The sequence below is a fragment of the Propithecus coquereli genome, unplaced genomic scaffold (genome assembly GCF_000956105.1).
Source record: "Propithecus coquereli isolate 6110/MARCELLA unplaced genomic scaffold, Pcoq_1.0 Scaffold747, whole genome shotgun sequence".
Classification (NCBI taxonomy): domain Eukaryota; kingdom Metazoa; phylum Chordata; class Mammalia; order Primates; family Indriidae; genus Propithecus; species Propithecus coquereli.
This window is the reverse complement of record NW_012153585.1, coordinates 266,226-277,561: the sequence shown is the minus strand read 5'-3', so window position 1 is coordinate 277,561 and position 11,336 is coordinate 266,226. Positions and strand designations below refer to the sequence as shown.

General features: G+C 39.9%; 1 pseudogene; it reads left to right on the top strand.

Moving 5' to 3' along the window:
* The window catches only part of LOC105824507, an 18,786-nt pseudogene extending 7,898 nt beyond the window's left edge, over positions 1-10,888 (top strand).
* Positions 10,889-11,336: the final 448 nt, after the last annotated feature.

The following is an 11,336-nucleotide window of genomic DNA, read 5'->3' as shown; positions in this document are numbered from 1 at the left end:
GTTGGAATTCTTCATCTGTCATTTGAATATTCTGCTTTTGGTTGGTATGCATTGCTAGACAGTTGGAGTTCCTTTTTTGGGGTGTCCCTTTTGCTCTGATTCTTCATATTTTCAGTGTTCTTTCACTGATTCCTTCTCATCTGGACCAGCTGTTTCTTCTTACTTTTGCATTTTCTTTTGTTTACATAATGACACGCCAGATTAAACTCTGAGGCAGTAAGTGGTTCACCCACACTCTGTATGATTGAGTCAGTTAATGCTGTAAGGGGCTTGCAAATTGACTTCCCTGTCAGTAGGTGGCACTTGCCAGAGGGAACAAGCTGCAATGTTGTTTTTTTGGTCCCGAGACCAGTTCTAGTTCCCTGCATATGCACTTGAATGCCCCAGGTGGTGGGTGGGGCCCTAGAACTTCCAAGTGAGTCCTTTATTTTCCACCACAGCAGAGGCATGTTAGGGAGTGAGGCTGGGTGGGGCTTGGTTGGGTAAGCCTACCCTCAACCTCCACAAATGCTTTTAGCAGGGGTGAAAGTTCTGTTCTCCACCTCTGGGTAAAGCTGTCAAGGGCTGAAGGGACTCCACACAACCAGAAAGTCTGCATGTAGAGGTAAGGCTTTCTAAGACCTTAATCCAGAAGTCTGTACCAGGCCTCCCTCCTTTCATCCCTCCTCTATTCTGTAGGTTTTCCTGAGCCTCTTCCGGAAAGCAGGACCTCTCACAAGCTGAGCTCCCCTACAACTGTGATGTAGGCCAGGAGCTTCCCATCCCTGGATGCCGGCCTGAGCTGGATGTGCATCCCTCCCATGAGAGGAGTGGTGCCCCGCAAACACTCCACAACCAGGACCCACATTGCATTCTCCCGCTTGATCTGCCCTCAGGCTCTCATACCTCCGAAGACTAATTCACAAATACCGCCCCCCATGCTGCTGGGAAACACCATTGAGACCTGGGGATATGGAATCTGGCCTGTGGGCCTATCCCTGGGGCCCCAAAGATCAATACCTGACCATGCCAGGGAGATGCATTCTGCTCCTCAGTCACACACAGGGTGCCCAAGATGGTCCAATGTTCCACCACCTTCAGGCGTGTTTTGCTCTGATGGTGCTGCCAGGAAAACAGTACAAGGGAGGGCCAGCAAGCAGGGAGCTCACAGTCCTAGCACCCTTCAGTCTGCCACAGGACCCCAAAAGGAAAGGTCTGAGCCCCACTGCCTGTGGGAGCCTCTGTGTGGAGGCTTAATTGTGTCTACCAGCAACCTCTGGTGTGGGAGCGGAAGGGATGAGAAAGAATCCGGGTGCAATAAAGTCCACACTCTGGATGTCTCTGACCCTCTCTCCAGGAGGCAGGACACCCAGAATAACCAGGCCCTAGAGTTATGCAAATCACTTGGGGCACACTGGACCCCTGTGGCTGCTGCAGTCTGGGCCAGAGATGAGAAATGTCTAGGTGGAGATGAGCAAGACAAAACCTGGAGAGTTGAAGCCCCCTGGGGAGGACAAAGGCACATGGCAGGACATGAAGCAATATGGAGCCTGCCATCTGGTGAATGTGTGGGGTGGGAGGTGCCCCTGTGAGACTGAGAGCTTGGTGCCCTCTCTGTAAGAAGCTCCCCACACAGTGGCAGCAGCAGTCCCTGGGCTTGTGTGGGCAGACGGTCTCTCGAGCAGCTCAGAAACCCACCAACTGTCTGAGATGTGAGGGAGGGAGAAATTAACTGCACTACCTACGCTTCTAACTGGTCTCCAAGGTTAATATCTGCCAATACCTTTCTCCTTCCAGTTCTGCTCTGCAACCTCTTCCCGTGGAATCTCCTATAGTTTCTTGCACCCTTCCTTCAGACTCTCATCTGATCTATGTTTGTCTATTTGTTTTTTCTCTTTCATCTAAAACTTCCCCTTCTTACTGAGATGTCCTGGCTGGTGGTGTCTCTGGTTCACCATTTGGACCAAGTACTTGTTGTATTCCTTTAGACAGTACAGAATGGAGTAAGAAAGGGCACCAATGGTCTTTTGATTAGATTTCTTGGGGAAAGAATTACTCTGCATGGCTCACCTAGATGTAAATATTCTCCTTAATGAAGTTTATAGGCAAGGCAAGGTTAGGGAGTAGGAAATGAAATTTAGGTCACCTGATCTACAGTTTATGCCCTACCATACAGTAGTTTTGTCTAGCAAGGAATGCTTCAGGTTATGTGTTAAGTAACCTTATAATGATGTGAGTTATTTTAAATTCACTGTACACAAATATTCTGGCAAACAATTTGTCGGATAATTGTATCAAATGTTTTCCAGGAAAAGCACAACTCACAGTCTACATTCACTACAGAAAACTTGGTAAGCACCGTATCTGATGTGTTTGTTGCTGGGACAGAGACAACAAGTACCACTCTGAGACATGGACTTCTGCTCCTGCTGAAGCACCCAGAGGTCACAGGTATGAGCACAGATGATGAGTACAGTGAAGTGCAGAAAGGACTTTCAGCAGATGTTTTTAGGGTCCTCCATCTTTTGTATACTCCGGAAAGAGGAAAGCTCTAGAAAAAGACCTCTGTATTTGTCATCTTTGTAGAATATTCTCTCCAAGCGTTCAGCAGAGTGAATGTAATCAAAACTTGCACCCCAAGTTACAGGGTCATGGAATTTTAGAACACCAGGATTAAAAAGAAAACCATAACATAAATGCACGTATAAGAATACCATCTATTGGATGTTGGGCGGGGGTGGGAGGGGGGAGGGGGGAGGAGGGAGGAGGGGACGGGTATTTGCATACACAAAGAGTGCAATGCGCACCACCTGAAGGATGGACATATTTGAAACTCGGACTTAGGGGAGGAGGGAGGGCAAGGGCAACATACGTAACCTAAACATCTGTACCCCCATAATATGCTGAAATAAAAAAAAAATGAAAACCATAAAATCTTTCAGAGAGTTTTATTAGGTCATGTATAAAGGATTAGGTGTCAGAAATTATCAGAATTTTCTGGACTAAATATTATTTTGTATATTAATAGAAAAAGGATATGTTCAAACATGCATGATTGCCACAAATTTTACGCTCTATTTTCTCTTTCTCCAATATGGAGGCTCAGCTCCATCTAAATATTAATATTTGAAACTAAATTAGAGGACGTCATGAGCTCCAGCTGTTAGGACACCTCATGTAAGAGAATGAGAGTGTCAGGGAGGTTGCAGCACTTCAGAATGGGCTTGGTCGATACGGCATGTTGAGGGGAGACTCCAAGAACAAGGAAGAAGTGATTGATAGTCTGTCGTTTCCCAATAATTGGAAAATTATTAGTCGGAGTTTGAAACATCCACCTGAGCATTTGAAAATAGTTCTAACTTGAGCAATACAAATTATGAATTCAAACAAGGAGACATTTTTATGCCCAGGAAAGTACTAAAAATATAATATAATCATAGTTGTCTTAGCAGGGAAGAATATTTATGTAGTCAGAATGATGTAAACAATGAATAGTGATATAAGCAGAAATTGTGTTCTAAATATATTCTGTTAAATAGTTTGAGAGGAATTGTGTGTGTGCAGGTGTGTTTGTGTGTGTATGTGTGTGGTGTGGAGATGGAGATTAAAATTCTCATCTCCTGTACCAGAAAATCTTTAAATATTATTTAAAAATGGTTATGGAATAAATAGAAACAAAGAGTTCTTATTTAGAAATACTAACATAAAGTTAGAAGAACCTGCTAGAATGCTCAAAGTGGCCACATTTGGGAAGTGGGAGGATGAAGAGAGTGCCACTCTAAATTCCATACGTACACACACACCCTCAGAAAAAACACATACACATACATACATATAGATCCATTGCAATGTATTTTTAAACCTTACGTATTATTTTGTCAGTAACGTAATATTTGTTTTATGTTTTTCATTTTGCAAGGATTATGGTTTCTTGACTTAATTATGTTGTATTTATTTTTGAAATATTTGATGTTTATTATGTTATACATAAAATAAACTTGGAACAACATAGGTTGTATGTTTATGATGAGTATAAGTTAACTTGTATGCTAATTTATAGGTATTTACTAATCCATTGTGATGCCTAGTTTGTAGGAGAGTGGTATGTGTATATATTACAACAAATCTCAGTATAAGTCTAGGTGTACATATGTGCATATAACTCATGTATATAATGCTGTTGAGACACCTTCCTCATGATTCATGTAACCCTAAATTGATATGAAAAATGTGTCATTTTTCTGTTTTTCCATCACTTCTTACTTGTGTCTTATCAGCTAAAGTGCAGGGAGAGATTGACCGTGTGATTGGCAGACAGCAGAGCCCCTGCATGCAGGACAGGAGCCGCATGCCCTACACGGATGCCGTGGTGCATGAGATCCAGAGATACATTGACCTGATCCCTAAAAATGTTCCCCATGCAGTGACCTGTGACACTAAATTCAGAACTACCTGATCCCCAAGGTAAACTGTTAGTTCTACACTGTACCTCTGTACTCTTGAAATCCCCAAATTCACAGTCTGGTTCCAATCCTCTACCAACACAAGATGAAAAGTGCAAAATTCCTACATGTGGCAGCTCGATGGATTTTGTGCTCTTTTGTTTATGGTAAAAAGCTTTATAAAAGGTCTTGGCTCCTGGCAGTGTGTGTCTTCCAAGTAGGTTCTGCCTCTTTAATATTGCTTTGGCTACTCTTAAGTGTTTACACATTTATATATACACACTTATAAATACTCTCAAATAAATGTTAAAAGTATCACTTTTTCTATTTCCCAAAACATTCTTCTGGGATTTTTAACACTGTTATATTAAATGTATAGTTCAATTTGGAAACAATTAACATTTTTTTTTATTTCAGGGTATTATGAGGGTACAAACGTTGTGGGTACACTTTGTGACTTTGCCTCACCCAAGCGAGCGTTAACATCTTGATGCCTTGCATTTTTCAATTTATGCAAATGGTTATGGTACCAATCTATTTGGACTTTCTTCTATTTTCTCAGTAATGTGTTTTCAGTGCTGTGGTTTGCAAATCTCGGAATTTTTCTAACTAATTAGTACTTTGTTGCCGCTATAAATTTTTAAAATGCCCATTTCCTTTCTTTGTACCTGTACCTGGAAATATAATTGGTTTCTATCATTCTGATGCCCTCATATGTAGTAACCTTGCTAAGTTGATTAATCATTGCTAATAATTTGTTGGTAGAGTCATCTGGAATTTCTATGTACATTATCCTTCTGTTTGGATTATTATTTGTTATATTTTTATTTTCCAATTCTTGTCTCCTCAATTTCTCTTAATTGTATTATTGAACTGGTCAGGATTACAGGATAGTGTTGAAGAGAACTGGTGACAGTGGGCATCCCTGTTCCATTTCTGATCTGTAGGAAGGGATGGAGGTTTAATATTTCATCATTGAGAATGCTGCTTTCAGTAGTTTTGGGTATACATTCTTTATGACATTAGGAAATTTTGCTTCCTTCTCTTGCTTTTATATGACTTTTTCTCATAAATGTGTGGATAATTTTATCAAATGGTTGTCAGCATCTCTTGGTATGATTATATATTGGCCTCACTTTGCTCACTAAATATTCATAAGTCTATACACATAGCTGGATTTGATCTCCTCCATATTATACAGGGACTTTGTATTTTTATTCATAAGGACTTTTGGTCTGTAATCTTTTCCTAACAAGTTTTTTCGTCAGAGTTTTGGTATCAAGATTATGGTGTCATATAAATGTAGTTGAGAAATGTTCCTTAATGTGGGTCTGTTTTTATGACCTTCTCCTCCCCCTACTTTTCTTCTTCTGACCATTTTGGTATATCTTTGAAATGTCTAACAACCTCTGGCTTAATTCCAGATATTATATATGAAAAAATGTAGAATTTGAGATGATGTATCTCTTCTTTCAGAAAGGGTGCATTCTTCTCCCATGGCAGTCTTAATGCTACAACACCTCCTGCCCTGACTCCGAGGTGGACATGATGTGAACACAGTCGATACTTAACTGTAGTCGTGAGCATACCTCTCTGATGTTTTCCCATCTATGGATCTTGAGACCAATTTTTTTTTCTTAGTGGCTATACAATACCTTTTTCACATAGTTTCCGTATTCATCCAGATGTTCTAGTTGCTATGCTACAGGCTACTCTATTCCACTTGACCCGGGAAATATTATTGTTAAAATTTAAAATTAGATGAGTAAATATTGTATTTTCATGGGGTGAAAATAAATGAGATTGGTAAGGTTGTAAATACTTACGTCATTTCCTGGAGGAGACAGAACTGATAACCTTACCAAGAAGTTATGGGGCTCTCCCTGAGGTCACCGATTGGGGACAAGGATTAGCATTTCAGCTCATTCTATTTTCATCAAGGACATAGCTAAGAAAGAATATGCTTCTCACTATTCAGGTCTGAGGGTAATAGTAATGAAACTTTGTCTCCTATAGCTACCTAAATGGGAAATAGACTTAGGAATCAGACACGGATATCCAGTTCCCCATCCTCATCCACTATATCAGATTGGGGGCCTACCTCTGGGGAGCGTTGCATCTGCTTATATCACCCATTCACCAGGACATAGTGAGGCTCATGCTGTGCCTGGTGAGTTTTGAATGGAGAGAGCCCAGAGGCCAAGGAATTATCCATTCATTCCCTTCTGTGTGGGACAGCCTAGTACAGAAATATGCAGCTTTTTGTCTAATTCCATTCCCTACAAGTGAGATAAATGGGCTCTTTTGCCACAGGTTGGAGCCACAAATCTAGGTGGAGATCATGGTCTAAGACAGGAGGTGGCCAACATTTTCTGTAATGGCCACGTAGTAAATATTTTAGATATTTCAGGCTATAGGTTTTCTGGTGCACTACTGAGCTCTGCCAGTGTGGCATAGGGGTAGTCACAGACAATGTGTGAAAGAATGAGGAAGGGTATGTGCCAATTTTTATGGAGAATGAAAATTAAATTTCATATATTTTTCATATGTCAAAAATGTTATTCTTTGACATTTGTAAAAACATTCTTACTGATGGGCTATGCCAAAATAGGTGGTAGATTGGATTCATGTATGGTCAGCTGTTTGTTCATGCTCAGTAGAAGACATTCCTGTTCAGTAGAAATTCATGCAAGGATGTGAGGCTGATTGTGCTTTTGTGTCCCATATCTGAAAAATATTTGCCACCAAATAGCCCAGCGATTTTCACTTATCTTTTGGTAGATGTTTTATTGTCTTAGCACTTCCATTTAGATAGAGACACATTTCAAGTTAATTTTCATTTACGATGTGGAGTAATGATAGCCATTGTTCAATTTTTTCCTTATGAATTTCCAGGTGTTTCAGTATCATTTTTTGAAAGTATATCTGCTTTTATGTCTTAAAGAAACATTTTCATATAGTACCTGTTTAAACATTCAGAGAAATAGTTTTAAAAATGGAATTATAGGTATTTAGTAGTATAAAATTAGGGTATGGATTTTCCCCCATAGTTGTATTTAAAAAATTTAAATCTAGATAAAATTAAAACACAGATAGGCATATATGTGTATATACATATATATATGAAATTATGTATATATCTACTTTCATATCTTTCTATTCATTTTTTTACATACCAGCACGTTCACATGTATGCCCCAAGAGCAAAGATTTTCTCCTACATAATAAAAATAGCATTCACATTCAGGAGTTATTCATACCATAATATGATCTAATATACTATATATAAGTTTTTTGAATTTCACTAATATTATTTTAGCTTTTATTCTCTTGCCATTTTCCATCCAGTCAAGGAACAAGCATATCATTTGCTTATTGTGCTCTTTAATTTCCTGTTAAAGCACACAGTTGCTTTCCTTCACTTGTTTCCTTCCAATAGGTTGACCATTTTGTAGAGTCCAGGCTAGCAGCCACTTAAAATGTTTCCCAGGTTGTTTTTGTGTGATTGTTTTCTAAAGATTCAATTCCAGTTATGATTTTGGAAGAATAAGGCATAGGTGCTTTGAGTATCCCACAGAATCCCATTGGTGAGGTGGGGGCACATATGTCACTTGTGCCATTATCGGTTATGCTCATTTCCTCAGTAATAAGGTGGTATCTGCCAGATCTCTGCATTGCAGAGGTTTTTGCAATGTAGGTTTATGGATAATTAATAAATATACATGGCACAGTACTTTAAGACTTTATGCAAATCCTGCTTCCCAAATCACACACCCAAGAGTTTCAGCTTTAATTGATCATCCTGACCTGAATAGTCACAAAGTAAGGATTTTTCTAATTTCATCATCCCTTCTGTGGTTTTAAGTTAGGATCACTCCCTTATGAATATCTCCCCCCATGATTTATGTCAAGACAAAAAACCTTCTTGGCAATAATAAACAATCAGTTGTTTTATTCTTGTTACTGTACTTCTTGTTTTCATGTTGACGATGTCATCTGAAACTTTACTAGATCATAGGATCTAATTTTGAAAAGTTCTATGAACAGGTACACTGGATATTTTAAGTGCCAACAGAGATTTCGATTTTACACCGTACTCTATATGTAAGATGTGTGAAAAGTGAAGTGTTGACATAGAGCAGCCTTTGGGGACAGGCCCTGGGTTCCAACCTGGAGGATAAGGAGAACAGATTCAGAATGTTTATCACCCCAGTGACCAAGTGCTCAGGATTTCAACTGTGATTGGAGAGCACTTCGGCAAGATCATCACCACTGGTCTTAGACTCATCCTTGTTGATTACTGGGTCTGTGTGTCTGGAAATGTTCCCGCTCTTCTTTGGGCCTGAGTTTCTTCATCTATAGATCAAAAGATTTATCTATATAATTACTGTTGTTTCTTACAGCTTTGTGACTCCTTCATAACTTGGTTTACCTATGTCTATTGCATCCATGGCACAGCCATATTATCATCCCTGACATCTGTGCTGCATGATGACAAAGAATTCCCCAACCCAGAGAAGTTTGACCCTGGTCATTTTCTGGATGAAAGTGGCAACTTTAAAAAAAGTGATTTCTTCATGCCTTTCTCAACAGGTAATAGAAATTTATTTCCCTTATTTTAGGGGACAAGAAAACTTTTGGGGATTAGTTGGAACTTACGTGACTTCTCCTCTGGGGCAGGTAGAAATGCTCCTTGTGCATGATCAGGAGCACCACTGCCAAGGCCTATGTACTTCTTTCATCATTATACATGCTCATTATTTGGCCTGAGTTATGGTGCTTTGGGGAGTTGATCCAGTTCTTCATAATCAGGAAAGCTAAATTATAGGTAAATTGGATTCTGCCTTGGATACATCGATGAGGTATTCAAGAACTCCTCCTAGAATGCAAAATTTATTTAGACTTTCCTCCTCTGCCACTGCAAAGATTCTCACTGTACAGTTTCAGTGAGTGTCTTCCACTTGGTGTCCACACCACCCGTCTGAGCTTTGGGGATTCACATGTCAACAAACACAGAATGGGCACCAAAGGTCCTCACTCCCACTTAGGAAAACAGATGAATAAATGGACCATTGTAATTCAGTAGGACTGGGCTGTGAGAGAGGAAAGCAAAGCACAGGCTTCTGGGTGTAGGGGACAGAGGGAGAAGCTGCCTGCTTCTTGCTCTCTCCTACCCTGTGCTGAGGTGTAAGCCGGAATTAGTACCATTTTAACAGCAGGTACTTCAAAGGAGATGGAGAAAATGGAAAAAAGGGAAAACAGGGCATTTTCAAGGAGGTAATGAATCACAGGAGCAGGGTATTTGATCTAATTCAAGGATGTTGGAACCTTTGCCAACTCACCATGGGACCAGGGAAATATTGTGAATGAGAGTGGATCCTCTGCAGTGATGCCACAGCACCCTGCTGCTCCTCCAGTCATGACCATGCATCTTGGGTGTTGGATCTCCACTCTTGCAATGTGTGTGCTTTCTTTCTGGCCATGGGATCTACTCTATTCTGTGACCTTTTATGTTTGCTTTATCTGGCACTGTGGATACCAAGACAACAAGGAAGGAAACCTAACTTCAAGAAGTCACATTTTAGCATAATAGAAAAGTCAATAAAATAAATAAACAAATAGGCAATTATGATTCCAGGTGATGCTTGCTTCATTGAAGGTGATGATATGATGTTGGGGAAATGCAGAGAAGGCAAGATTTTATTAATTGAGTGCATGGCAAAGAATGCAAAGAAGAAATGGAATTTGACTTGTGTCCTGAATTTAGTGTCTGAAAAGTGCATCTTGGTCAAAAGGAACAGCATAGTATAAAACTTGAATCTTCTTGGTATATTGTAGATTGATGAGGAGCGTGTATGGCTTGGGCTGAGCATAGAGGATACCAAGAGTGAAGGAAAGATGACAGAATTTCAGACTAGAAACAGGAAACATGAGAATATGGGTGTCGTTGTATAAATACATAGATTTAAACTCAAAACATCAAAAGAGCTGTTATAGTGTGGGAATAATTAATGAAGTGCTTAGTGTGTAGCTGATACTCAGTGAATACTTATCCTATGACGAGTCCTTGTTAAGATCAGATGTTATGTTGGGTGGGAAGTGTGCTCATTCTTTATTCATTTGTCTATGCAACAATCCTTCCATCCATCCATCAATTTGTTCTTCCATGCAAACATTCATCAAAGAGTTACTGCATATTCTGTTTGTGACAGACACAAACACAGTGTTTGTTACAGCCACAGTTACACATAAGTAGTAACTCTCTCTGGTATTTATTACTTTCAGGAAAACGGATTTGTGCGGGAGAGGGACTGGCCAACATGGAGCTGTTTTTATTCCTGACCAGCATTTTACAGAACTTTAACCTGAAATCTTTGATTGATACAAAGAAGCTCGATGCCACTTCGATTTACTCTCAGTTTATTTCTGTGCCACCCTTGTACAAGATCTGCTTCATTCCTGTGTGAAGAAGGTCAGGTCATCTCACTGCTGTGGCTACCATCTGAAACTCTCCCTTATCGATGGCATCCTCCACCTCCTTCCTACTATTAGGCATGTCTTCAATGACCTGTTGTCTCACATCTCCCCATTCCCTTAAGATGCAGTGAACATCCAGTGTCCATAAAGGAGAGTTTCTTGAATTTTACTGCAAAGCTATATTTGCTCTTCTCCATACTCTGCAACAGTATTGACTGCTACATATGATAATACCTAGTGTTGAGTTGTTAATGTGCTAGCACTATAAAACTGAGAAAAATGATTAGTGTGTGATAATTCAGAGCCATTCCTCCTGTGCATATTTTCTTTTTCTTTTTTTTTTTTTTTTTTTTTGAGACAGAGTCTCACTCTGTTGCCCTGGCTAGAGTGCCATGGCATCAGCCTAGCTCACAGCAACCTCAAACTCCTGGGCTCAAG